Source organism: Symphalangus syndactylus, chromosome 3 (genome assembly GCF_028878055.3).
Source record: "Symphalangus syndactylus isolate Jambi chromosome 3, NHGRI_mSymSyn1-v2.1_pri, whole genome shotgun sequence".
Taxonomy (NCBI): domain Eukaryota; kingdom Metazoa; phylum Chordata; class Mammalia; order Primates; family Hylobatidae; genus Symphalangus; species Symphalangus syndactylus.
Window position 1 is genome coordinate 136820225 of NC_072425.2, and position 25793 is coordinate 136846017.

Here is a 25793-nt window from a genome sequence, read left to right on the forward strand (position 1 = left end):
GGTTGGAGGATAAGGGCTATGGAGGGAGGATCAGGGAGAAGTGCTGTGGTTGGTGAACGTGGAGGTGGGGCAGAGAGCAGTGGGAATGTGTCAAGGGAGGTTGGTGGGGAGAAGGACGGGTCCATGCTGACAGTGGCCCCTTTAGCTGTGTTCAGGGTACCCCTGGGAGCGGTGGTTCTCCTGCTCCCCAGCCTTGCTTACTCCTGTGGTGTAAGCAGTGGTCTCTTTGGGGTGACTCTTTCTGCCAAGTTCCCCTCTTGGGGGAAATGGCAAGGGGTTAGGTTTTCTCCAGGGCCCTCTCTGAGAGGCTGCAGGCTCTGTAGTGTGTGTTCCCTTACTACCGTGGGCCTACTAGAGAGGCATGGACCCTGCCCTCAGGGAACTTGCCATCGAAGGGAGCTTTTGTGCACAGGTCTAATGCCAGTGGCCCTTGTCTCCTGGGGCAGGGTCTGTGGGTGTTGCAGACAGTCTGGTTTCTGTGTTGGGCTCAGTCTGGTCTGAGGCGAAGGCTCTTACCCTAGGACCGAGGACTATGAGGAGTCACCAAACTGGGCCTCACTGGCCCTTCAGAGGTAGACGATCTGTTGGGGACAGATTTCTGAGGACCCCCAGTAGCCAGGGAGGATGTGGGAGCCACTGAGGAGGAAAACTCGGGACGAAAGTCTTCTGCAAGGATGAAGGGGAGGTGGGCAGGCTGGGGCTTCTGTGGGGGCAAAGCCTCCCTTTCACTTTGTCGGGCGGTGGCAGAGTGAGGGGACCGTGGGAGTGGGCATTGGGAGGGGCTTGCTCTGTGAGGGAGACCCACAACCCATCAAGGACTGGACCTCTGGAGACCGTTTTGTCTGCCTGGCCCCACTGCCAGCCCGCCGCTGTTCAGAAGTAGCCCTTCCCATTCTCTTGGATCTTCTGAGGAATCCCACGTTCCTTCTGTCTGACTCGAAGTCCTTCCTACTGTAGGCCTTGCTCATCCCCCCATAGTCCAGCTGGCACAACGTTTGGATGGCAAACCATTTAAATGGCCAAGCCTGCCCCAGCCACTCTGTCTCCTTGGCAGTCCCAGTTGTGTGAGGATGGGGTAGGGTGCAATTAAGCCCCGGGGCTGTCCTCTGTGCACTCACAGCTATAGGAATGTCATCATGCCTGTGCCAGGCACTCCCACCGCTTTCTTCCAGGGTGCCCACACTCCTGTTCTTTAGAAGACAGGGACGGCAGGAGTCTGATCATCTGTTTGATGCCCACATAGTGGCTGTGCTGAGTGATGTGTTGTTTTGAGGATGTCCCTAACCCCTGGTCTTGCCTTTGTCTCCAGTACCCAGCAAAGCAAGCTGTGGGCTCTGAGGAGCTCACACCAGGGAGGAGCTGCCCTGGAGTGGAGCGACAGCGTGTCCTCTCCCCTGTGTGACTGCAGTGCTATAATAATAACAAAGAGCTGGCATTTCTTGAGCTCTTACTGTGTGCCAGAGACACCACTCTAAGTGCTTACACATATGTATTCGTTTTCTGTGGCTGCTGTAACAAATTATCACAAACTTTAAACATTGAACTTATGGCATAAAGCAACACAAATGTATTATCGTGTAGCTCTATGGTAGGTTAGGAGTCTGACACAAGTCTCACTGGGCTAACAATCCAGATGTTGGTGCCAGGTGCGGTGGTTCACGCCTGTAATCCCAGCACTTTGAGAGGCCGAGGCGGGTGGATCACAAGGTCAGGAGTTCGAGACCGGCCTGGCCAATGTCTGTTGAAACCCCGTCTCTACTAAAAATACAAAACATTAGCCGGGCGTGGTGTTGGGTGCCTGTAATTCCAGCTACTTGGGATGCTGAGGCAGGAGAATTGCTTGAATGCAGGAAGGGAGGCGGAGGTTGCAGTGAGCCAAGATCGTGCCATTGCACTCCAGCCTGGGCGACAAGAGTGAAACTCCGTCTCAAAAACAAAAACAAACAAACAAAGATCCAGATGTTGGAAGGGCTGTGTTCCTTTCAGGAGGCTCCAGGGGGTGATTTCACTTCCTTGCCTTTTCTGGTTTCTGGAGGCCACCATCTTCCTTGGTTTGTGACTCCCCTCCCCACTCCATTTTCAAAGCCAGCAAATAATGCCTCTCTCTCTCAGATGCTTCTTCTGTTATCCCCTGTCTCTCTAACCCAGCCAGGATGGGGTCTTTGTTTTAAGGACTCATATGATTAGGTCAGGGATACCTGGAATGTCCAGGATCCTCTCTCCATATCAAGGGCCATTCTGTAAACACATCCACAAAGTCCCTTAGCCACGCAGGGCAATGTATTCACAAGTCCCAGGGATTAGGATGCTGACAGCCTTGAGGTCCATTATTCTGCCTACCACAACATATTTGAAGTTTTTCACACAAAAGATGGATGTAAGATGGGTAGTGTTATTACCCCCATTTTAAAGATAAAGACAGCGAGGCACAGAGAAGCTAAGTAACTTGCCCAAGTTTACTTTGACAGTAGCATATTCAGGATTCAAATAGAGGCAGCCTGACTCCACAGTTGTACCTCAGTCACTGTCACAAGGAAATATCCAAATTTCACGTGGTATAAGGCCGAGTCCCCTGTAGGTCAGCGGAGTAGTGGAGGACCATGCATTTATTGAGCACCTACTATGTGCCAGGCCCTAGGAGGGGCTCCCAGAGGTACATGACAGAGCTCCAACCTGAACCCAGGTCCCAAGCACATCATCTCTCCTCATCCTATTGTGTGAAAGCCTGCGGGACCCTCCTGCAAAGGTGAAACAGGAGAAAGGACAGAGCTCCAGTGGGGGCTTGTGGCCCAGGGTTCTGGATTGGGCCCAGGTAGAGGAGGAGGGAGGTGGGTGCCCTATACCTTACAGGACCCGGCTGGGCCAAGTCAGAGCCTGCAGTGTCTGACTCACCAGGTTGACTGTGCCTGCCCATCCATCACAATGGGGAATGGGCCCTCCGTGAGCCTGAGACCTGCAAATCATAGAAATTAAGAGCAATTAGAGAGGGAACCAGCAGCCCCTGGCAGCGCTTCCGGCCACAGAGGCAGTTTGGCAACTTTATGGGATGTTTCCTCCCATTCTGTGGTCCAGCTGGGAGGCAGAAACAAGCCAGCTCAGCACAAGGCCTCCTCAAGGTGCTTTAGTGCAACTTGAAGGTGGGACCCACAGCCCCTCCATAACCTGCCGCCCACCCTGCCTTCCCATCCTGGGGCCCTGTCCCAGCCTCGCCCTGAGGGTTTCTTTCTGGCTGTGCACTGGCTCTGTCCTCTACACTAGACCTCTGGAGAGCTGTGTCTGGGGACCTGCAGGAGGGAGAGAAACAGCCAGGGTCACCTTGACGGGCTGTGGCACGTGCTGCCTCCGCTCCTGCGTTCTCTCCCTCTGCTCTACCTCACCCCGCCCAGCTGGAGGGGTCTTTCCACTTCCTGGCCAGGGGCAGCTCTTGAACAAACCTTCCTCTTATTCCCCTTCCCCCTAGGGAAGACGTGGCTTAGCTTGTGGAAAGCATGCAAGCCAAAGCAGTGGAGACCCCCATGGGTTTCAGGTGGTGGCGCCAGAATGGTGCCATCGGCTAAAAGGCAAAAGCCAGAGGAATTCTCTAGTTTCCCAAGTACTTTGCTGCCCTTAATCCTTGCCCCTTGTCCGCGTCCTTCACCCCACGCCCTTTCCTGAGCTGTGGTGAGAAGGACAGAGAAGGGCCTGTGCTCCTGGGAGAGGGACTGGCTCTGAGAAGGGCAGAGGTGTCTCTGGAGTAGGTGGAGGGGGGAGAGGAGGTGGGGTATCTGGGACAAGGGAGAGTCATGGTCTGCACCCTTCTCTGGGTGGAAGCTATGATATTGCAAGGGCACCCTTTGCACCTCTCTGGGGCCTGTTTTTTAAGGATAGGCCCACTGTGCTGGGTCAAGGTCACCTGGAGAGAGAGACCCGAGTGGAGTGGAGGGGCTCCTCTGCTGCTCTCCACCACCCTTCCTGAGGCCTCTGAGCTGGCCATGAGCCGACCCTTCTCCTTCGCCTCTTCCATCACTGTGGGTGGGGCAGCCTCGGACTCGGCCATACCTGACTCCACTGCCGAGGGGTGTCTCTTGATGTGGGCAATAGGGCTGCGTGAAGGGATACGAAGTGGGACAAGGCAGTGCCGCTGCCCTCACTAGTGTGGGCAAACTGAAGGGGGAGGGAAGGGCAGACTTCAAGGGCAGCCTAGACCCCTGCATCCTTGGAGACGGACGGGTCAGAGAGGCAGCGCATGGAGCAGCAGGTGCCGCCAGGGGTGCAGGGTTGCTCCACGACAGCCTCAAGTCTGTCCCGTCCTCCCCCTGGGCCTCTGACTGAGGGCTGCTAAGGCCGTTCCCAGCGCCACCATTCTCTGACTCTCCGCATGGTGACTCTGCCTCATGCTCCATCTAACTGGCCTTGGGCAGGTGGCTTAGCCTCTCCATGCCTCAGTTTCCTCACCTGTAAAATGAGAATAACAATAGCACCTACATCATAAGGTTATGATGAGGATTAAATGATTTAAATATATAAAGTTTATAGGCTGATACCTGTCATGTAGAAAGTGCTATAGAAGGATTGTCTATTATTATAGTCACCCATGTTATTTCAAAGATCGTAATGAAGCAGACCTGGGTTGGAGTGCTACCTGTTCCACTTAAAAGCTCTGGGACCTTGGGAAAGTGGCTTATCCTTTCTGAGTGTGTTTCCTCACCTGTAAAATAGGTACAATAATAATCACAACACTGACTGCATAAAGTTGTGGTGATAGAATGAGACACCTGGAAACATTTGCTGAGTGAACTGTAAAGCACCTCGGACAATCCATTGCTTCATCTTCCTGGCTTGGGATCAGATTGAGGATAGTCTCTATGGGAGGTAGTAGGACTCCTGAGGTGGAGCTGGGACCTTCAAGGTGGCCAAATTGTGCCTGGAAATCCCACAGGAAGAGTGCCTGTTCTTGATTGGACAACGCGAGGACTCGAAGCAGGAATCCTGGTTCTGTTCCCAGGCCACCTTGGGACCCAGCAGTGGGGTGGTAGCAGATGGCAGGTAGCATGTAGGAGCATTGGTGCTGCCTGGGCTTCTCACGCTGAGGGTGTGAGCAGACACATGCTGTGGCCAGGCCTGTGAAGGGCACAGGCTGGGCTTTGTCCCCACAGGGTGCCTGCTGACACTGATGGCACCCTCAGGATGGTCAGACATGGCAGGGACACGCGTCACCCCCAAGAGCTCCTCTCCGACCTGCAAATCTCAGTTAGTGCCCTACAGGTCCTCAGGGCCCTACGTCCTTGGTCTTTGCAGCTCTTGTCACGGTTTGTTATATGTGGACAGTTTTACAGGATTAGTGAAAGTTTGTCTCTCCCACGAAAATGTAAGCTCTATGAGAGCAGAGGCTGCATCTGGATGGTTCATTATGGGATCTGGAGCCTGGAACCGACCCTGACATATGTGCTCAATAATTTCTTGATGACCAAGTATATGACAATAGCAGCTAGCACAAGCTTAGTTTGTATTACATGTCAGCCATTATTCTAAGCACTTGACATACACATATAAACCTCACAATACTCCTATGAGGTAGCAATTGATATTGTTGCTATTTTACAGATGAGGAAACTGAGCTACAGAGAGGTTAAGTAAATTGCCCAAGGTAACACAGCCATCAGTTGGTGGAGCTGGGATTCAAGCCAGGCAGTTTGGCTCCAGAGTCCATGCTTTTAGCTGTTGAGCTCTACTGCCTCCTTAGAGGAACGAAGGAATGAGTGAAACACTTTATTTATGTATTTATTTTGAGATGGAGTCTCACTCTGTCACCCAGGCTGGAGTGCAGTGGCACGATCTTGGCTCACTGCAACTTCCACCTCCCGAGTTTAAGTGATCCTCCTGCCTCAGCCTCCTGAGTAGCTGGGATTACAGGTGCATGCCACCACACCCGGCTAATTTTTGTATTTTTAGTAGAGCCAGGGTTTCATCATGTTGGCCAGGCTGGTCTTGAACTCCTGACCTCAAGTGATCCACCTGCCTCAGCCTCCCAAAGTGCTGGGATTACAGGTGTGAGCCACTGCACCTGACCCACATTACATATTTATAATGTATGCCGCTTTTGACAAATAAGTTTTGGGGAGGAGTGAATGGTGCGGCTCCTCTGCATTAGACCACATGGTGCTGATGAGTAGGACACCCCTGGCTCCTGATCATCTCCACAGGGAAAGGAAGGCCATGAAGAGCCCTTTGGAGAAAGCCTCCTTCCCATTCCCACCTGGGAAGCCCCTGGGACTTTTTAACAGAAACTTACCCGCTTGGAGCATGACTTAAAGAGACCAGAAAGGGAAGTACCTACTTTGTGGTTGGCACAATGCCAGGGGCTTCACATTCGTTAACTCATTAGCTCATTTGATCCTCACAAGAACCCTATTCTTCTTCTTCATTAACAGAAGAAATGGGGGCTTGAGAAGGCCTAAGCAACTTGCTCAAGGTCGTGTGGTATAAGAGGCAGAGGTGAACTTTGATGTCAGGATTGTAGGACTCAAAGTCTGTACTGAATCCACTGCTTGGAGACAGAAACAGGTGAGGTGGGATTGGGGGTCTAGGGTTGGAGCTGTACCAACTGGGATGCCATCCATTGTCCCCAAAGCAGAGATTATTGTCCCAGGTCTGGGACTGTCATATTCTGGTGACATTAACCCCTGGGGAGGAAGAAGGAAACTCCCTAGCAGAGTGACAGGGTGGCAAGCGTGGGAGGCAAAGGCAGGAGAGGACCTGGGTAGTGGCTGGGGGTAGGGGGGCTGTTAGAAAAGATCCCAGGAAAGGGACAGTGGGGAAGCCTGGCCCCAGAAGTGTAGGAGCGTGCTTTTGGGGGTGTCTAGTCCTGTGGGCTGTTGAATGCAAGGGTGCCCATGGTCTTCTTGCCTTCCAGATTACTGGGGCATGCACCCACACTGTACACATGCACAGATATGCTCCGTCATCCTCTGTCATAGCCTGTCATCACAGACAAAAACAGGTCTGCACCAGGCTCACTCTTACAGCCCTTCACCTCCTGGTGCTCCCCTTGGCTCTTCTGTTCCCAGCCTTATCCACATCCAGTCTCTCTCTCTATCTCTCTCTTTCTCTCTCTCTCTCTGTGTGTGTGTGTGTGTGTGTACGTGTGTGCGTGTGTGTCTCTTCTTCCTAAGCCTGCATAATTTTCTGCTGTCTGTTGGCCTCTCTTAGGTTTGCACAAACACGTGTACATAGTCTGATAACTGTTGTGTGTCACACACACGCACCCAGGCATACACATGCGCACACAACCCTCAGTCTGTCCCTCCCTCTGCCTCTTAGCTGCTTGTCTTCTGGTCTTTCACTCCAATCCATGCACAGCTCTGGGGCCTGGAGAACCCCACTAATCTTTAAAGGGTCTGGGCTATTTCTTCTCCTGTTTCTCTCCCCACTGCCTAGTGCCCTCTGCCTTCCTGTGAGCTCTGACTGTTGAGGGGGCTCTACCAGGCCTGCTACTGACCTCTCAGTCTGTGTAGCCTTTTGGGTCCCCTTCCCAGCCTCCATGCAGGCTCTCCTAGCTGGGTACAGAGCTGGGCAGTCCCCCTCCTGGAAGTGGCAGCCGCCAGAGCAGCTGGCCAGGGAATGGCTATGTGGGTGGGGACAAGCAGGGCTGGAAAGGGATTTGTTTGCCTTGGATTCTTTTCTGTGAAAATTTTTGTCCATTTGCCATGATCCATTGATTTCAGCTGATGTCATTCTGGTACGTGGGAGAGGCTTTGACGTCCATCTAGATCAGGGGGCCAGAGCCTGCACCCAGGAGTCAGAAACCCTGGGTCTTGCTCCAGAGGAACCTCAGTTTCTTCATCAGATATATCAGTTTGGAATTAAAGGTCTTTAGTTTAGTTCTAAAATTTTGAATTTTAGACTTCTACTTTATCTAGGAGACTTCTGCTTTATTTAGAGTCTAGCTGCACCCTGATCATTCCAATTAAAATCTCCCTCTCTGTGACTTATTTGTTTATACAGACAACATATGTGCAGACATGCGGACACACACATGCACATGCAAATGCAGCTTTAGCTACTCTGGGTTTTCCAGGAACTTCCCCAACTCAGGTGGGACCTCGCCTCCTTCTCAGGATGGGGGCTGCCTGCAGTGTGTGCTCACTCCACTCCACTCCATGGCACATCTCTGGGTTGAAATGTGCCTACAGATGACAGTGACCTAGGACAATGACCCACCTCTCCATCTGTCCCCACACCCACTCCCCTAAGATTAAAGACCTGAATCCTGAGTCTTGCTCTTGCTTCACCCGCTTCTTGGCTGTGAGAAAGAAAAGGGAAGTAGGAACAGCCCAGGAGGGGTGTGGAGTGATCACGGGACCCTGGAATGTCAGCGCTCAAAGGGACCACCCTGATTTCCAGCCTAGTCAGCAGGTTTCCAAACATTTCACTTCATGCGTGGAACCTCGGCTCTGACCACGCTTACCAGGACATGCAAACAAACAAAACTGATTAAAGCCAAAATGCCTGCGTTAAGGTGGATGGGAGCTCTGCACAGCACCCGCACCCCCATGACCACTTCTGCATGCCCCTGAGTGAGCAAGCATCCTGCAGCCCTTTTTAACTCTGACAAATATGGCTTAAAATCCAGTTAGCCAGCCCACTGGCTCCTGGTGTGGTCCCCGAGACCAGAAGCATCAGCATCACCTGAAGACATCTTCAAAATGCAGATTCTTAGGTTCTGTTGAGTCAATAATCTGGGGGTAGGCCCAGTGACTCATGTTCAACAGGCTCTGTGGGTGACTCTGACGCACACCCCAGTTTGAGAACTGCTGGTCTAGTACAACCCCCTTGCCTTATAGATGAGGAGTTGAAGCCCAGAGAGAGGTGTGCCTTACCCAAGGTCACAGAAAGTACGTCACTGTCAGGTTATGACTCTGGGCCAGACTGCCTATCTGTGGATGTCTTTGTGGTGAAGCCATGGATTTTTTCACTTGTCCTTCCCCTTAGCTGGCATAAATACTCAGGGATCAGGGATCCAGAAGCCAGAAGGTAAGAGAGCCTGGGAAATGCACAAAACAGGGCAGGGAACAGCAGGCAGTGGATCTGGGAGCCACAGCAGATGATCAGCATGCTCGTTTAGGCTTTCACTCCCTCACTCATTCATTACATTTCTGGAGCACCCAGGGGCTGGGGAGAAAATGACAAGAATTCTGCGTCCCGTCCTCGCCAAGCTTAAAGCCTAGCACTGCCCATCCCCTTGGCCAGGGGCACCTGCTCACTTCATCTGGGGGTAAGGGGGAGACCTTTTCCCTCAGGGAGGCTATGCCGAGTGGCGATCAGCTGGGAACTCCTGGGCCTGGACACATGGGGAGGGATGTGGAGAAAAGCCAGGTTGAGGGCTGGTCATCACTTGTGTGTTATGTCTGGGAGGTCTTCTTGGAAGAGGCAGATTCCAGGAGAAGACATCACTTTGGGAAGCAGAGATGGGTTGAGCACAGGCCAGGGTGAGGGAGGAGGGGTGAGCTTCATATAGAGGAGCAGCCTTCAGGGGGGACCGGGCTGAGGTGAGGCTGGCGTGAGGTGGGGCGAGCAGGAACAGAGGCACCCAGCTCACTGTCCCTGCTACCAGTTCCCCAGAAGCCTGGGGACTTATGTGAATTAGGGAGCGTTTAACATCTCCCTCTGATTAGCTGCTGCCTGCTACGGTTGAGCGGGGAGAGGGGAGAGGGGAGATTGGAGCCTGGCAGCTTTGAAAGGCAATGCTGCTCCTTGACAAAGCCGGCCTGGGGAGGTTTCAAAGGCAACTTCTGAGCAGCCCGCACGTTTTATGTTCACTAGATCCTCGCTTCCCAGGCTCCAAAGACAAACAGTGGGATTTAAGGGTTTTCTTCTCTGTTAGGAGACATTGTGTTCTGAGCTGAGCTTTCAGCTGAGGAGGAGGCAGAGCCGGCTGGGCTCCTTGCTCCACCACATCCACAGCCTAAGCACAGCACAGCTCCATCTTCTCTGTGCACTGGGAGCTTCCGAGGGGCCCCCAGAACTTTGAAGCAGCCTTTGCCCCCAGGCTAGGTGAGAGGGTGCCCCTGGCCAACAGGGGTGGGCAGTGAGGGATATGGTCCAGGCACTGCCGGCCTTAAGCTTGGTGAGGACAGGACCCAGAATTCTTGTTTGTCATCAAGTCCCCAGCACCTGGGTGCTCAATAAATGCTGACCGAACAAATGAGGCAGCGAAAGGATGAATGAGTGGGCTGATCACTTGCCGGTCGCTCCATGTCTGTCTCCTGTTCCCTGCCCTGTCTGGTGTTGCTGGGAGCTGCATTTCCCAGGCTCCCTTACCTTCTGGCTTCTAGATTGGTTCAGCCAATCAGAGGAGGCACTGGAAGAAGGTGGATCGTGGGAGGAGGGGGAAAAGCCAGGACATTTCTTCCCTCTGTCTGTTTCAGGCCATGTCCCTGCAGTATCTGTGTCTCCTCTGGCTTCTACTGATCAGCCCTGTCCTGCACCGCCCAGCTCCCTGTGGGGGGGCCTGCAGTGGCTCCAGTTTCTGTCTGATGGCCTCAGCATTGAGGCTCCTAGAGACATTGCCTCCTTCCAGCCCCAGGTAGGGGACAACTTCCTGCTGTTGCTAATCTGGGTTGCTCTACTTCTTCTGTTACCCGTACAACCAAATCCCTCGTTTAAATCCCTCTGCTTGAAAGGCCTAGAGTGGTTTCTGTTTTCCCAGTGGACTCCGTGGAATGAAGAGTGAACAAACTGCTTGCTCCCTTCAGAAAGAAGATTGTGTATGAGCAGCCAGGCCTGGGTGGGTTTGATCTGCCTGGGCCTGCGAATCTTATAGATGTGTGCAGCTCTGTCCTGGACAGGACACCCCATCCCACCACCAGGGCACATGCCTCTGCATGTGAGTGCTGCTCTAGCCCTGGGGACACTGCCCACCTATGCCAGTATTGTTCATTTCCTCTGAGCTTGGCTGTACTGCGTGATGCAAAAATGTAAGACGCGGCCCACCTCACACCCATGAGGATGACTACTAGCAAAAAACCCCAAAATGACAAGTGTTGGTGAGGATGTAGAGAACTTGGAACCCCTGTGCGCTGTTGGTAGGAATGTGAAATGGTGCAGCTGCTGTGGAGAACAGTATGGCAGCTCCTCAAAAAATTAAACATAGAATTACCATGTGACCCAGCAATTTCACTTCTGGGCATATGCCCAGAAGAACTGAAAGCAGGGTCTTGAAGAGATATTTGTATACCCATGTTCATAGCAGCATTATTCACAATAGCTAAAACACAGAAGTAACCCAGATGTCCATCAACAGATGAATGGATAAGCAAAATGTGGTCCCTACATACAATAGAATAGTCAGCCTTAAAAAGGAAGAAAATTCTGACTCACTACAACATAAATGAACCTTAGGACAGTATACCAAGCAAAAGCAGCCAGTCACAAAAGGACAAACACAGTATGATTCCACTTATATGAGGCAGCTAGAGTAGCGAAAATCATAGAGACAGAAAGTAGCATAGTTGTTGCCCAGAGCTGGGAGGAGAGAGAACGGGGAATGATTATTGAATGGGTACAGAATTTCAGTTTGACAAGATGAAAAGAGTTATGGAGCTGGAGAGTAATGATGGTTGCACATTATGTATTTAGTACACTTAATAATGGCTAAGATGGTAAATTTTATGTTAAATGTATTTTTGTGTTATACTGTATATACCACAATTTTTTAAAAGTGAAAAAAAAAAGCATAAGACATGGCATAAAGGCACAGCAAGAGGCAAGGAGGAAAAGACCATTTACCACCTGTCAGACCCTGTTCAGGCCTTTTAGCTTTTATCTCTGCGAATGCCCACAATGACCCTGTTGGGCAGATCGTCTTATCTTCATTTTATAGAGGCAGAGACTGAGACTCTGAGAGCTTAAATGACCTCTTTCCTCTCTCACAGCCAAATGGCCACTCGGTTCTGCCCATTCCATGTCATGCTTGTGCCTCTCCTTGCCTGCCTGCTGTCCTCACTACTCTGCCCACTGGAAGCACCTGGGTCCCTCGCCAGCCTCCAGACTGGTGTGCCTGTCCCCAAGCTCACCTTCTCCCAACCCAACCTCCACACTCGCGCCAGGGCCATTTTCTAAAACACAAATTGAATACATATTCGATTGCTCAGCATCCTTCAGTAATCCCTGTTGCCTAAGGAATAAGGTCCTATCTCCCTGGCATGGCAGTCAGGGCCCCTGGGATCTGGACCCAGCCCCCATCTCCAGCTGTGTCTCTTTGCCTCCCTCCACCTCACATCCCCCACCCATAATTCAGCCCCATGAAGCCACGTGGAGTTTCTCCATGCACCCACATGCTAGAGGTATGTGTCCTAGCTTTGGGATGGGGTGTCCTGTCTAGGGCAGGGCTGCCACATCTGTAAGATTACCAGGCCCAGGCAGATCAAACCCACTCAGACCTGGCTGCTCATACAGTCTTCTTTCTTTCTCTTTTGTTTTTTCTTGAGATGAGGTCTTACTCTGTCACGCAGGCAGGAGTGCAGTGGTGCAATCATGGCTCACTGCAACCTTGACCTCCTGGGCTCAAGCGATCCTCCCATGTCACTCTCCCAAGTAGCTGGGACTATAGGCACATGCCACCATGCCTGGATTTTTTTTTTTTTTTTTTAGTTTTTGTAGAGATGGGGGTCTTGCTATGTTTCACAGGCTGGTCTCCAACTCCTGGCCTCAACCTATCCTCCTGCCTCAGCATCCCAAAGAGCTGAGATTACAGGTGTGAGCCACTGTGTCCAGCTCAGTCTTTTTTCTGAAGGGAACAAGCAGTATATCCACTCATTCATTCCACTAAGTCACATCTCCTTGCCTTTGCAAGGGCTGTCTTCTTAGCCCCAAGGGCCCTTCATCCCCATATCCCTGGGAAGCTACTGTTTTTTCTTCAAGACCTGGCCTCAGCATCTTTCTCCCAGGATGCCTTGCACAGCTCCCTGGATGGAGGCTGTCTTCTCATTCCTGTTGCATTCATCACACCACGTTGCAATCATCTGTTTACATTTTGCTTTCCTTGCCTGGACAGCAAGTTCCACGAGGGTAGGAGCTATGTTTTATTCAGTCATTCATTTAAAAATATCTACTGAGCCCTAACTTCGTGCCAAGTACTGTGCCATACACTGAGATACTTGGCTCATGTCATGGAATAAATGGTCTAGTGTGGAATAATCACACCAAAAATACAGATACTCTAGGTTATGAAGGAAAGGTAAAAGATGTGCTATCCCTGGTGTCTCGCACTGGTAGGAGTGCAATGCATGCTACTTTTTGGCCTCTGCCCCATCCCTGGGCACCAGTGGACCCTAAAGGCCCAGCATAGTTATAGTGCTGCTCCTCCACCAGCCTGTGAGCTTCCTATGGGAGAGACTTTGTCTCTGACTCATGTCCCCAGAGTGTGGCACATAGTAGGTGTCTGATAAATGTAGGTTGAGATAAAGATGGAATTGCCCCCTTGTGTGTGAGTCGGGATGGGCTTTGCTATCAGAACGAGCCCAGGCCACCAGACAGTGGGGTCAGGGCTTTGGACAAGGCTGCCCTTCCTCTCTCTAAATACTCCCTCCCCCCTGCTATGGGAAACAGGAAAACGGGAATCCTTTCAACTCTGTTACTTACTAGTTGTGTGACCTTGGGTGAGTCATGTAGCTTCTCCGAGCCTCAGTTTCCTCATTTGTAAAATGGACGTAATAGTAGTATTAGGTTGGTGCACATGTGATTGTGGTTTTTGCAATTTAAAGTAATACTGTGTCATAAATTTGCTACGAGCAGGTTTAAGTTAATATTACAGAAAGGATTAGCACAATGCCTGGCGCAGAGGACCTGCTCTATAAATATGAACTATTGTTATTTTACTGCGGGTTCCCAGTGAGTGCCCCACTGTCACGCACATGCATCTCCCCGGATCCCACACCCGACCCAGCTCCCTCTGGATGGGCATACCACCGGAGTCCTGTCTTTTCCTCTTGCTCAGAAGCTGTGGGTAACTGGGGTTTAATTAAGCATGCTTGGCTGGGGTATGATTAGTGGCTGCTGTATGAGTCAGCAGAGAGGGCCGGGGTGGGAGGAGGGTTGAGGGGGCTGGAGAGAAAATGGAGCGGGAAGAAGGCTTCTGGTGCTCGGGGCTGTATTTCCAGGCTCCATAAACCCACTTTGTTCGACAGTCGAGGGGGATAGGGTGAACAATCCCTCAGTCTCTTGAGTTCCTCTAATAGCTCTCAGCAGACACCCCACCTTCGCATTGAGAGCTGTAGCTATGTTGTTGTACGATTCATTCATTCTTGTCTTCGGCACATATTGCTTGCTTGCTATTGCTAGACATTGTCTGAGGTGCTAGGAACAGCGCAGTGGACAAATGGACACAGGTCATTGCCCTCATGTAACATATAGACTCGGGGAGGACACAGATAAGTACACAGAGATTGTGACACCCTTTGACCCGTGCCACCATGTGTTGGAGGGAGCACACAGAAAACCCCAGAAAAGCTCGCTTTTCTTTCCTCTGGGTGTCCTGTCCTGCATAGCCTCCCGCTATGCATTGAGGTGACATGATTTGCTTACCTGTCTCCTCCACCAAACTGCAGGCAACTTGACGGCATAGAGCATGTGATGTTTCCCCCCAGGTCTTGGCACAGTGCTTGGAGCATAGCAAGTGCTCCAAATATTGGTTGGCTGATTGAATGAACCCCAGCTCAGGAAGCAACGGGCTACATGATTTCCTAGAACAGAGTTTGGCAAACTGTAGCCTGGGGGCAAAATTCTGCTGTAACCAGCCTATTTTGTATAGCCCTTAAGCTAAGAATAGTTTATACATTTTTAAATGTTGGATTATTTAAAAAAAATCAAAGAATAATAGCTGTAGAGACATATATGCAGCCCGCAAAGCCTAAAATATTTACTCTCTGGCCTTTTACAGAAAAAGTTTGCCTACCCTGCTCTGGAAGCCTGTCTGCACTCGCTCAGTTTCCTCATCTATGAAACACGAGGCCTGAGTTAGATGCCGCAAAGGGGCGAAGTGCTGTGAGTCTGCATCCCACAGTTCCCGTCTTTGTCCTTGATTGTCCGTGTTGCACTCATCCCCATATTGCAGGCATCTTCCCCAACACCCCACGCACAGCAGGTGCTCAGGAGATGCCGGCTGGCAATATGGGGGTGTGGCCACCCTCCCTCCCTAGATCTCCCAGGAGGGGCAGAATCGCACGGCTCAGACACAGACAGAATGGAGCCCATGCTGGTCTCTGGAAACTTCACGGCTTCCCAGTCCAGATCCTCTCTATTTAGGAGGTGAAACGTCTGCAGGGCTCTGTGAGAAACCTCAGGGGCATTAGTGATGCATATGGGGTTATGGTGGCTGGAGAGGGGCTCAGAGCCTGCTTTTGTTTCTACACAGCTGTGTAAGCTTAAGGCAAGTTATTTAGCTCTCTGAGCCCCCCCATTTCCTCAACTAAAAAATGGGGATCATAATCCACCACCTACCTTCTAGGGTTGCAGTGAGAATTAAGGAAGGCAATTAAACAGGCCTTGTAATTCTGCAGGGTGTCCAAATGCTAGTAACGATTGTTACTGTTATCACAGGACATTATGGGGACTCAGCTTTTGTTACTTGCTTCCACTGGATACAGTGGAACACGTCAAGTGGTTCTGGTAAGAATGATGGTTTTATTCTTGAAGGCCCAAGTGGATTCTAAAGCTGCTCATCAGAAAGGCCCAGGGTGAGTGGGGTCGGGGTGGGGTGTTTATGGCCCTAAGTTACCACCTGCCTAATCTCTGCCTGCTCCTTCAGTTGTGAAGGCTGAGAAACACTATGGGAAGAGACTCCGCCAAAGTCTTGAGCCCCTGTAGACCTCAAGGTAGGGAATGGGGCCAGACCCACATGACAATCTCAGCAAGGCTCCCTGACCACCTCTGTCTGCTGGGAGGGAGAGTTTGGTCCTGCTGCCTAGCCCGGCTGCCCCTGGCCACCACTCCCTGGTGGCTCATACTGTCACAGGCTCCAGCTTCATCCCTCCACAACCTGGACTGACCTCTGTTTAGCATTTCCTTTTCTTTTCTATTTTCTTTTTCTTTCTTTCTTTCTTTTTTTTTTTGATGGAGTTTTGCTCTGTCACCCAAGCTGGAGTGCAGTGGCACAATCTTGGCTCACTGCAACCTCTGCCTCCCGGGTTTAAGGGATCCTTCCGCCTCAGCCTCCCGAGTAGCTGGGATTACAGGTATGTGCCACCACACCTGGCTAATTGTTTTGTGTTTTTAGTGGAGATGGGGTTTCACCATGTTGGCCAGGCTGGTCTTGAACCCTTGACCTCAAGTGATCCGCCCACCTCGGCCTCCGAAAGTGCTGAGATTAGAGGTGTGAGCCACCATGCCCGGCCAGCATTTCCTTTTCAATGAGCTCTCGTGTATATCATCCCCTTTGTTTTCCACAAGAACCCTATGTGGTGGGCATATTATTTTCTCTATTTTATAGATGAAGATACTGAGGTTCGGGGAGGTTAGGTGATTTACCCCAAGGGAGTGTCCCAGCTGGGATGAGACCTGGGCTCCTTTCTCTCAGGGCTTTTTCTATGGCACCAAACTGTCTTTCTTCACCTGCCTCGGTTGTCCCCACCCTGAAATCTGCCTTCTTGCTCCACCCACACTCCTTCCCTTTGCCCCAGCTGACTCACAGGCCTGGGAGAATCCCTTTCTCCTACCCACCTGCGCGGGTGTAGGTGCACGCCAGCCCCTGCAATGTAAACCCCCTGGACCACAGCGGGGCTTCAAGGCCATCCTTTGGCTGGCCCTGACCTTCCAGGGTCCTGGGGTAGAGGAGGCTGGGAAGGTGTGTGCCAAGGGCACCAGGGAGATGTCAGACTCAGTTACCATGATGTGGACTATTCACGCTGCCTTGGGGGCTTGGTGTCACCCTGCATCAAGTGGGCACTCAGGGGTTACTCCCTCTAGCTAAGAGATCCAGCCCCACTTTCCCTTCCCCCTGCTTGAGACCACTCAGAAGCATTCTCTATCCCTGGGGATGCAGTCAGGGCCTCCTGGATGCCCAGCCTTTGGGAGGTGCCACTCCAAAGGGACTGAGTGTTCAATGTGGGGGGCGGGGGTGGGAAGCCTTTTCCCTCAACAGTTTTATCTGGCCTCCCCCGGTGGCCAGGCTCCTATTTCATGGTTTGGTGGGGAAGAGTCCAAGCTTTGAGGACCCCTGTCCATGGGCTCAGCTCAAAGGTGGTGCTCAGCAGAAGGCCGGATGCAAGGGTAGGCTGCAGTGGGGAGAACCTCAGACCTTGCTTCTGAAAGGAGACCCTCCGAGGCCTACAGGGAGACCCGGCAGCCCATTCCTACCACAAAGGCCCCCGCTGTACCTTGCTCATCTCCTGTTTTGTCTCTGCAGCTCTTCCCATTTCCTCCATACACAGCATTAAGTTGAGGCTGGAGGTTGGGGCAGCAAAGGGAGGGCAGAAAGGACCTACATTCATACCCCTGAGGGAAGGGTGTTTTGGGCTCTGTGGGGTGCCCAGCATGCAGAGTGAAGGGTGGGAACAGAGAGCATGGGCTGGGCACAAGCTGAGCCCCAGAGTACAGGGACCAGAGCTGCCCCACAGGGTCTGCCCAGCGCCCTCCCTTCCAGCTCCATTGCTCTGGACCTCACGGTTGCCCACCAGGACACAGGTCTCTTCAGTGTCCACGCCTCCCACCTTACACCCTGGACCCCATTGCATCCACCAGGCTGCCGACACCCTAAAATGCTGTCCAGGTCTCCTCCTTGCTCCAGACCCTTCACTAGCTTCCCATTGCTGACAGAACGACATATGAACATTTGAGCACAGCATTCGCTGCCCGTCTGGCGTCATGTTCCCTGTGTTCCTCTGCAGCCCGCCTCTCCCTCCTCCCTACACCGAGGGTGGTTCTCTGGCCATGAACTTGTGCTGCCGCTGATGTACCACGCTCCCTTGGTTCTTGAGACCTTGGCCTGTGCTGACCCCTCTGTTGGGATTGGCTGTACCCTTTGGCCACTGAGAGAGATTCCATGCATTCTTTGCATCTCCTCTGAGATCCACCTCCACTGAGAAGTCTCCCAGGCTTCTGCTCCACTGAGAAGTCTCCCAGGCTTCTGCCTCACTGAGCTGGCCACACAGTTAGGCACATCTCTTTGTTTTAACAATTAACTGCTTATGGTTTGGCTTTTTCTGTTGATGTTTCTCTCTGACTCTTGATAGTGAGCCACTGAGAGTGAAGGCCATGTCCTAACCACCCAGCCCCTCAGCAGTAGCGCTGTGCTTGGCCTGCCCTGTGGATATTTCAATGTTTGGAAAATACATTTTTTTAATTAATTATTTTTTCTCTTTCTTTCTCTTTCTTTCTTCCTTTCTTTCTCTTTCTTTCTTTCTTCCTTCCTTTCTTCTTTCCTTTCTTTTTCTTTCTTTTTCTCTCTCTGTCTCTCTTTCTTTCTCTCTCTCTCTCTCTCTGTCTCTCTCTCTCTCTCTTTTTCTTTTGCTTTTTTCTTTTGTAGAGACAGGGTCTTTTGATTTTGCCCAGGCAAGTCTTGAACTCCTGGCCTCAAGTGATCCTCCTTCCTCAGCCACTGTGTGAGCCACCACACCTGGCCAGAAAATGTTTGAATTCACAAACTCATTAATGACTAAAGTCATTGGAGAGGTACTCGAGGAGCTCTTCACATCCCCTTGGTCCTTCCCCAGTGTTCCTGACACCTCCACACGGGACTTGGGAGACAGACCTCGCAGCACACAATCTAGGCTGCCCTTAAAAGGGCTTGGAAACCAGATCCAGGTGCCTAGAAGAGAATAGTGTCTCCAAGGTGCTACTAGTCCTGCCCTTAGTCCTGCCCCCATCTTTCTCTGATATCCCTGTGGACAGCATGCTGTCCAAATTTCCGGCATTTAAGCTGAATCCAGCCTCAGAGCCAGCTCGCTAAGCCTCAGTCTGAGGAGCTGCATTCTCTGTGACATCATCCTCCTCGGCTGGCTCTCAAACTAGGTCAGGGCCTGCTGGCAGGAGCTGGCTAGCACTGACTGCCCAGCAGCCTGCCACGTGGTTGCAGCTTCTGGGTAGACAGAGCAGCGGGGCTGCTGAAGTTGACAGGGAGGTAACTGGGGGTGGGGCAGGGCAGGAGAAGGGCTAACACTGAGGCCAGAGCAGGTGGGAATGTCTTCCTTACCTCCCTTGCTCCCATGAGTTAATTATTAACAGCTCATCAGCCATTCGTCCTTTCACTTGCTTATTCCACAAACAGGTGTTGGATGCATGCCTTGTGTCAGGCACTGTACTAGGTGCTGGTGTAGGAAGAAGAGATCTTTGTCCAGAGAGGGAGGAAGACATGACCAACCACAGGTGGCTGAGCCAGAGTGTTCTGGGTATGTCCCAGGTTCTCTGGGCTGCCTGGGGGAGGGAATGATGGAGAGGGTCTATGGAGGTCAGAAGGCAGCCACGTTCTGAGGACCAGCTGCACACACATATGCAGGACCAGCCTTGAAGCCCTCTTTATCCACCACACCCCTCTCACCAGTATGTGCTCTAGACCCTATCTCAAAACCAGATTTCAGAGGCCTCCTCCCACCTCCACTGCCACCACTCTGGCCCCAGCCTCCTTCTCCTGCCTGGTGACTGCAGTAGTCTTTCCTCGGAGCTTCCTGCTTCTACTCATGCATTTGCAATCTATTCTCCATATGACAGTGAGAATGATCTGGTTTTAAATATGTATTTTATTTTTAGTAGGTAATACATGCCTTTTATACAAAATAAAATGATTTTTTAAAACTCCAAATAATCAGGAACAGATCATGTCACTCTTCTATTTAGGATCCACCCAGTGGTTTTTCACCTACTTAGAACATAAACCAAATCTCCTGCCTGGTCTGCAAAGCCCCACTGTCCTGGGTTCATCTGCCTTTCTGACCCCATCTTGCACCACTTTCCCCTCCCTGGAAATGAACCTGTCTGTTGCTCAAACAGGCCTGTCTCCTTCTCACCTCCTATGGCCTTGCTGTTCCTGCTGCCTGGAATGCTGTTCCCCAGACCCCCGCTAGGCTGTTACTTCTTGTCAATCAGAGCTCAGCTTAATGTCATCGCCTCAGGGAGGTCTTCCCTGATGAATAATCTAAAATGGCCACCAGATGCTCTATCCTATCACTGCATTTGTAAAAATAGCTTTATTGAGGTATAACTGACACACAGTAAACAGACGTATAACACTCAATTGGAGACATTTTGACATATGCATATACCTGTGGCCATCACCACGATCAAGATAGTAAGCATAGCCATCACCCTCAAATATTTCTTCATCTACCTTTGTAATCTGTCCCCTTCTCTCCACCCACTGCCCCCCACAACCACTGGTCTGCCTTCTGTCACTATAGATTAGTTTGCATTTAATAGAATTTCATATAAATGGAATTGTGCAAGATGTACTCTTATTTGGGAGGGTCTGGCTTTTTTCACTCAGCTCAGTAGAGATTTATCCATGCTGCATGTGTCGATGGTTTACTCCTTTATGTCTCTGAGTAGCACTCCATTACATGGACTTACCACCGTTTTGTTTGTCCATATTCACTGGCTTATGAACATTTGGGTTGTTTCCAGGTTTGGCTATTATATATAAGGCTGCATGAACATTTGTGTACAAGTTGGTTCTCTTTGGTAAATACCTAGGAGTGGAAGGGCTGTGTTATACTTAACTTTTTTTAAAATTGTATTTTTTGAGACAAGGTCTCACTCTGTTTTCCAGGCTGGAGTGCAGTGGCACCATCTCAGCTCACTACAACCTCCGCCTCCCTGGCTCAAGCGATTCTCCTGCCTCAGCCTTCTGAGTAGCTGGTACTACAGGCATGCACCACCACATCCGGCTAATTTTTGTATTTGTGGTAGAGACAGGGTTTCGCCATGTTGGCCAGGCTGGTCTCGAACTCCTGACCTCAAGTGATCTGCCTGCCTTGGCCTCCCAAAGTGCTGGGATTAAAAGTGTGAGCCACCACACCCGGCCCATACTTAACTTTTTAAGAAACTTGGCTGTACTGTTTTCCAAGGTGGTTGTACTATTTTACTTTCCCTCCAGCATCCTTGTATGTATGAGAATTCCCATTCCTCCACATCCTTGACAAAAATTGGTATGGTCAGTCTTTTTATCTTTAGCTATTCTAATAGCTATGTAGTGATTGCTCATTGTGGTTGTAATTTGCATTTCCCTAATGACTAATAATGTTAAGGATCTTTTCATTTGCTTCTTTGCCATTTGTGTATCTTCTTTAGTGAACTGTCTATTTATATATCTTGCCTGCCTGTTTGAAATTGTTTGATTTCTTACTATTGAGTTGTAGGACTTACTTTTAATATTCTGGATACGAGTCTTTGATCAGATACGTGATTTGCAAATATTTTCTTCAGTCTCTGGTGTGTCTTGTCATTCTCTTAATAGTGTCTTTCAAAGAACCAAAATTCTTAATTTTCTTGAAGTCTAATTTATCAATTTCTTCCTTTATAGAGTGTGCTTTTTGGTGTTATATCTGAAAAATCTTTGCCTAACTCATGGTCATGAAGATTTTCTTCTAGAAATTATATAGTTTTAGTTTTAGGCTTTACATTTACACATATGATCCATTTGGAGTTAACTTTTGTATTTTGCATTTATTGTACAAAACAATTTTGCATTATGAATATATGGTGTGCTGTACGGATAGTTCTTTTTTGCATATGATAGCCAATTATTCCAGCACCATTTGTTGAAAGGTTGTCCTTTCTTTACTACATTGCCTTTGTACCTTTGTAAAACAGCAATTGACCAGACAGGTATGAGTCTATTTCTGGTCTTTCTATTCTGTTCCATGAACCTGTCTGTCTGTCTTGATGCCAATACCACGATACTGTAGTTACCATAGCTTTATAACAAGCCTTGAAGTCAGGTAGTATGAGTCCTCTAACTTTCTTCTTTTTCAAAGTTGTTTTGGTTCCTCTAGGTTTTTTGCATTTCCATATGAATTTTAGAATCAGACTGTCAATTTCAATTAAAAATCCTGCTGGGATTTTGGTTGGGATTGCATTGAATTTATAGATCAATTTGGATAGAATTGATATTCTCACAATAGTGAGTCTTTTGATCCATGAACACAGTATATCTCTTTTTATTTAGGTTTTCTTTAATTTCTGCAATGTTTTGTAATTTTCAGTGTACCTGTTTTGCACATCTTTGGTCAGATTTATCCCTAAGTATTTCATACTTCATGATGCTATTGCAAAAGATATTTTTTAAAGTTTCAATTTCCAAATGATTGGTGATGAAATACAATTGATATGTGTATTACTGAGCATATATCCTGCAACCTTGCTAAACTTGCTTATTAGTTTTTGTCGATTCTATTGGATTTTCTTTTCTTTCTTTCTTTTTTTTTTTGCAGCCCCACTGTCACCCACTATTGGATTTTCTACACAGATTATCCTGCCAACTGTGAATAAACATAATTTTACTTCCTTCTTTCTAATCTGGATACCTTTTATTTCTTTTTATTGCCTTATTGCACCAGCTAAAATCTCTAGTACATTGTTAAATAGAAGTGGTGAGAGCAGATATCCTTGCCTTGTTCTGGATCTTAGGGGGAAAGCAGTCAGTCTTTCACCATTAGATATGATGTTAACTGTATTTTAAAAAGACATAAGTGCATTTTATTGGTTTGAGGAAATTTCTTTCTATTTCTAGTTTGCTCAGTTTTTTTTTTAATCAGAAATGGATTTTGGATTTTGTCAAATGCTGTTTCTGCATCTATTGAGGTAATAATATGGTTTTTCTTTTGTAATCTATTAAAATAGCAAGTTATGTTACTGACTTCTTAAAAGAGATGGGTCTTGCTGTGTTGCCTAGGCTGGAGTGCAGTGGCTATTCACAGGCACAATCATAGTGCATTACAGCCCTAAACTCCTGGGCTCAAGTGATCCTCCTGTCTCAGCCTCCTGAGTAGCTGGTATTACAGGCATGCAACACTACACCCAGTTACATGATTGATTTTTGAATGTTAAATCAATTTTGTATTCCTGGAATATACCCCATTTGGTTATGATATATTATCTTTTTATATATTGTTGAGTTGTATTTGATAAAATTTGGTTTAGAATTTTTGCATCTGTGTTTATAAGGTATATCAGTCCATCATCTTCTTGTAGCCTTTGTCTGGTTTTGTATCAGAGTAATGCTGGTCTCATAAAATGAGTTTTTAAGTAGTTCCTCCTCTTTAACTTTTTGGAAGTGTTTGTGTAGATTTGGTATTATTTCTTCCACAAACGTTTGTTAGAATTCACTAGTGAAACCATCTGGGTCTGAGGTTTTCTTCATGGGAAGATTTTAAACTACAATTTCAATTTGTTTAATAGATATAGGACAATTCAGCTTATTTTTTCTTCTTGAGTGAACTTTGGTAGTTTACCATCACACTATTATAAATTATTTGCACAGCCCTTTGTATTATCTGACAAATTCTTGTTTTCTTAATTAATTACTTTTTATGTGTTTCTCTCCAACAAGACTGAATTCCAGGACAGAGACGGTCAGGTTCATCTTTGCATCTAGCACAGAGTATGAGCTCAATGTATAATTGTGGAGTGAATAGATGCTATTTTAATCTTTCTGAAAATACAGAAACATGGATGTTCTCAGGTTATGCCTGTGAAAGCTGAGGCTTCGAGAGAGAGGTTAAGTAAATTGCCCAGTACTGGATAACCTACGAAGTGGGTCAAACCCATGATCTTGCTTGTACATGGTTTTTCCTCTTGCTAAGTATTTACTTGATAGCAAAGTATGAGAGTGATGGCTGCAGAGAAGCTAGACAGGGCTCTCAGGCTTTAGTGTGCAGGAGGCTTACTTGGGGCATTTATTAAATGGGCCAGGAATCTGTATCTTTGACATGGCCCCCAGGAGAGTTTGATCTACATCATCAAGAGACCACACTTTAGGAAGCTCTGACCCAGCCTGTGCAAAATGCAGGGGAAGGGAAAATGCTACTCTGTTCAGAGAGGGAGGGGACATGGTATGGATGGGCCTAGGGTCACTGTAGGGGGTGGCTATGAATTCAGGACCTCAGCCTGAGGTGGGGCATTTGCAGACATGTGCAAACAAGCCCCAAGGGCACTAAATCAGCCCCAGGAAGTTCTTTTTCAGGGTCAGTGGCTTATGAACCAATTCCTTTCCCCTGTACCCCTGTTTCTCAAGTGGCCGGAGGTAAGGCCAGTGCAGTTTCTCTGCTTTTAATAAAAGGATAAACTGTAGGGGTCTTTCAAGCTGTCTTTGGTTAAGCTTTCAGAAACCTCTCTGCCCCATCTAGTCCCATTCCTTACTTCTCATCTGGCCCAATGGGGAGGTGTGACCAGGATTGAAAGAACGAATGCAGGGAAACAGAGAAGTCCTGGGCTACTTACTAGGGAAAGGTGTAATTAGCAGATGTCTCTCTCAGGGGCTTGGGGACAGCAGCCCTCTTGCCATATTCAGGGGACGGGGGAGTGGGTAGGTGAAGAGACTCCGGGCCCTGGGAACTCTGCATAGGTTTCCTCACCTCCAGAAGTTCGCCCTGCTCACCCTCAGCCTGTGTGAATCAGTGAAGGAGTTGGGCTCCACATAGGAGGAAGGGCAGGGGCTGGGGGAGGTGATTGGATAAGGGGATAGGTCACGTGCTCCACCCGCAGGAGGTTTCTTTTCTGGAAGCCTAACCAAAGAGAGCTTCCCAGGGCCTCCATACAGGACATTCCAAAGCCTCCACCGGTTTTCTGCCCCCTGCCCTCCAGTGTCACATTGGTTGAGACTCCTGCTGCACTAGGGCAGAAGCGGCAGGCAGAGGCAGAGAGGGCTTGTGTCCCAAAGGGCAGGCAGACAGGGAGGGCAGGAGGGGAGACGCAGAGGAGGAAGGGCAGAGGGCAGGCCTCTGAACTGGGTGCTAAGGTGCTCCACTGTGGAAGGTGGGAGTGGGACACCCTCCTGGAGGCAGTTGACATAATGCCTGGCTTGGCTGTCAGTTGGCCTGGAAGCTAATGGAGCCATTTGCCTGCCATCACCACACTGGCCGGGAGAAGCGGAAGGGCACTTGTGCCCTGGGGTAGTCTCTGCCATCCTGTGTTGGCACTGGGCTGGACAGATGTCATTGCCTTCATGTGGGAAAAGGCAGCCTGTCCTGGGTAGAGGAGCCACTGTCTTTGTGGCCTAGTCTCAGCGATTAGGGTCGGAGGGAGGGGTCCTGGTCAGCTCCCAAACAGCAGGCACGGCAGAGCACTTGTACTTGGCATCAGAGAGGATCCGGACAAACTCCTACTGGAAGATGCTGTTTGGGTGGTGTTTTATTTGATTAGATATTTGTGTTTATTTTCTACGCCTGAGTAAGGAATGACCACAAACACAGCAGCTTAAAATGACATCCATCACCTCACAGTTTCTGTGGGTCAGGAGTCCAAGCTCAGGTCAGCAGGGTTCTCGCTCAGGATCTCCTAAAGCTGCCGTTCAGGTGTCGGCTGGTCTGTACTCCTCTCTGGAGCTTGGGGTCCTCTTTCAAGCTCATGTGGTTGTTGGCAATATTCAGTTTCTTGTGGTTATAGGAATGAGGTCATATTCTCTTGCTGGCTGTCATCCCATCTCTCTTGGCTTCTAGAAGCTTCTCAGAGTTTCCCGCCATGTAACTCTCATAGGCTCCCACACCTGGCAGCTCACTTCTTTAAGGCCGCCAGGAGACTCTGTCTCTCTCCATTCAGGAAGGGCCAGTTCCTCTTTTAAGGGCTTTCACCTGTTTAAGCCAGGCCCACCCAGGATAGTATTCCTTTTA

General features: G+C 49.5%; 1 long non-coding RNA gene across 1 annotated transcript; it reads left to right on the forward strand.

The window, feature by feature from the left end:
- The first annotated feature begins 6403 nt into the window (after positions 1 to 6403).
- On the forward strand, positions 6404 to 21497 carry LOC129478410 (uncharacterized). Its single transcript, XR_008656428.2, has 3 exons — positions 6404 to 6507; positions 14918 to 15021; positions 20735 to 21497. It is a non-coding gene; the product is annotated as an uncharacterized lncRNA (long non-coding RNA).
- The last annotated feature ends 4296 nt before the right edge of the window (positions 21498 to 25793 follow it).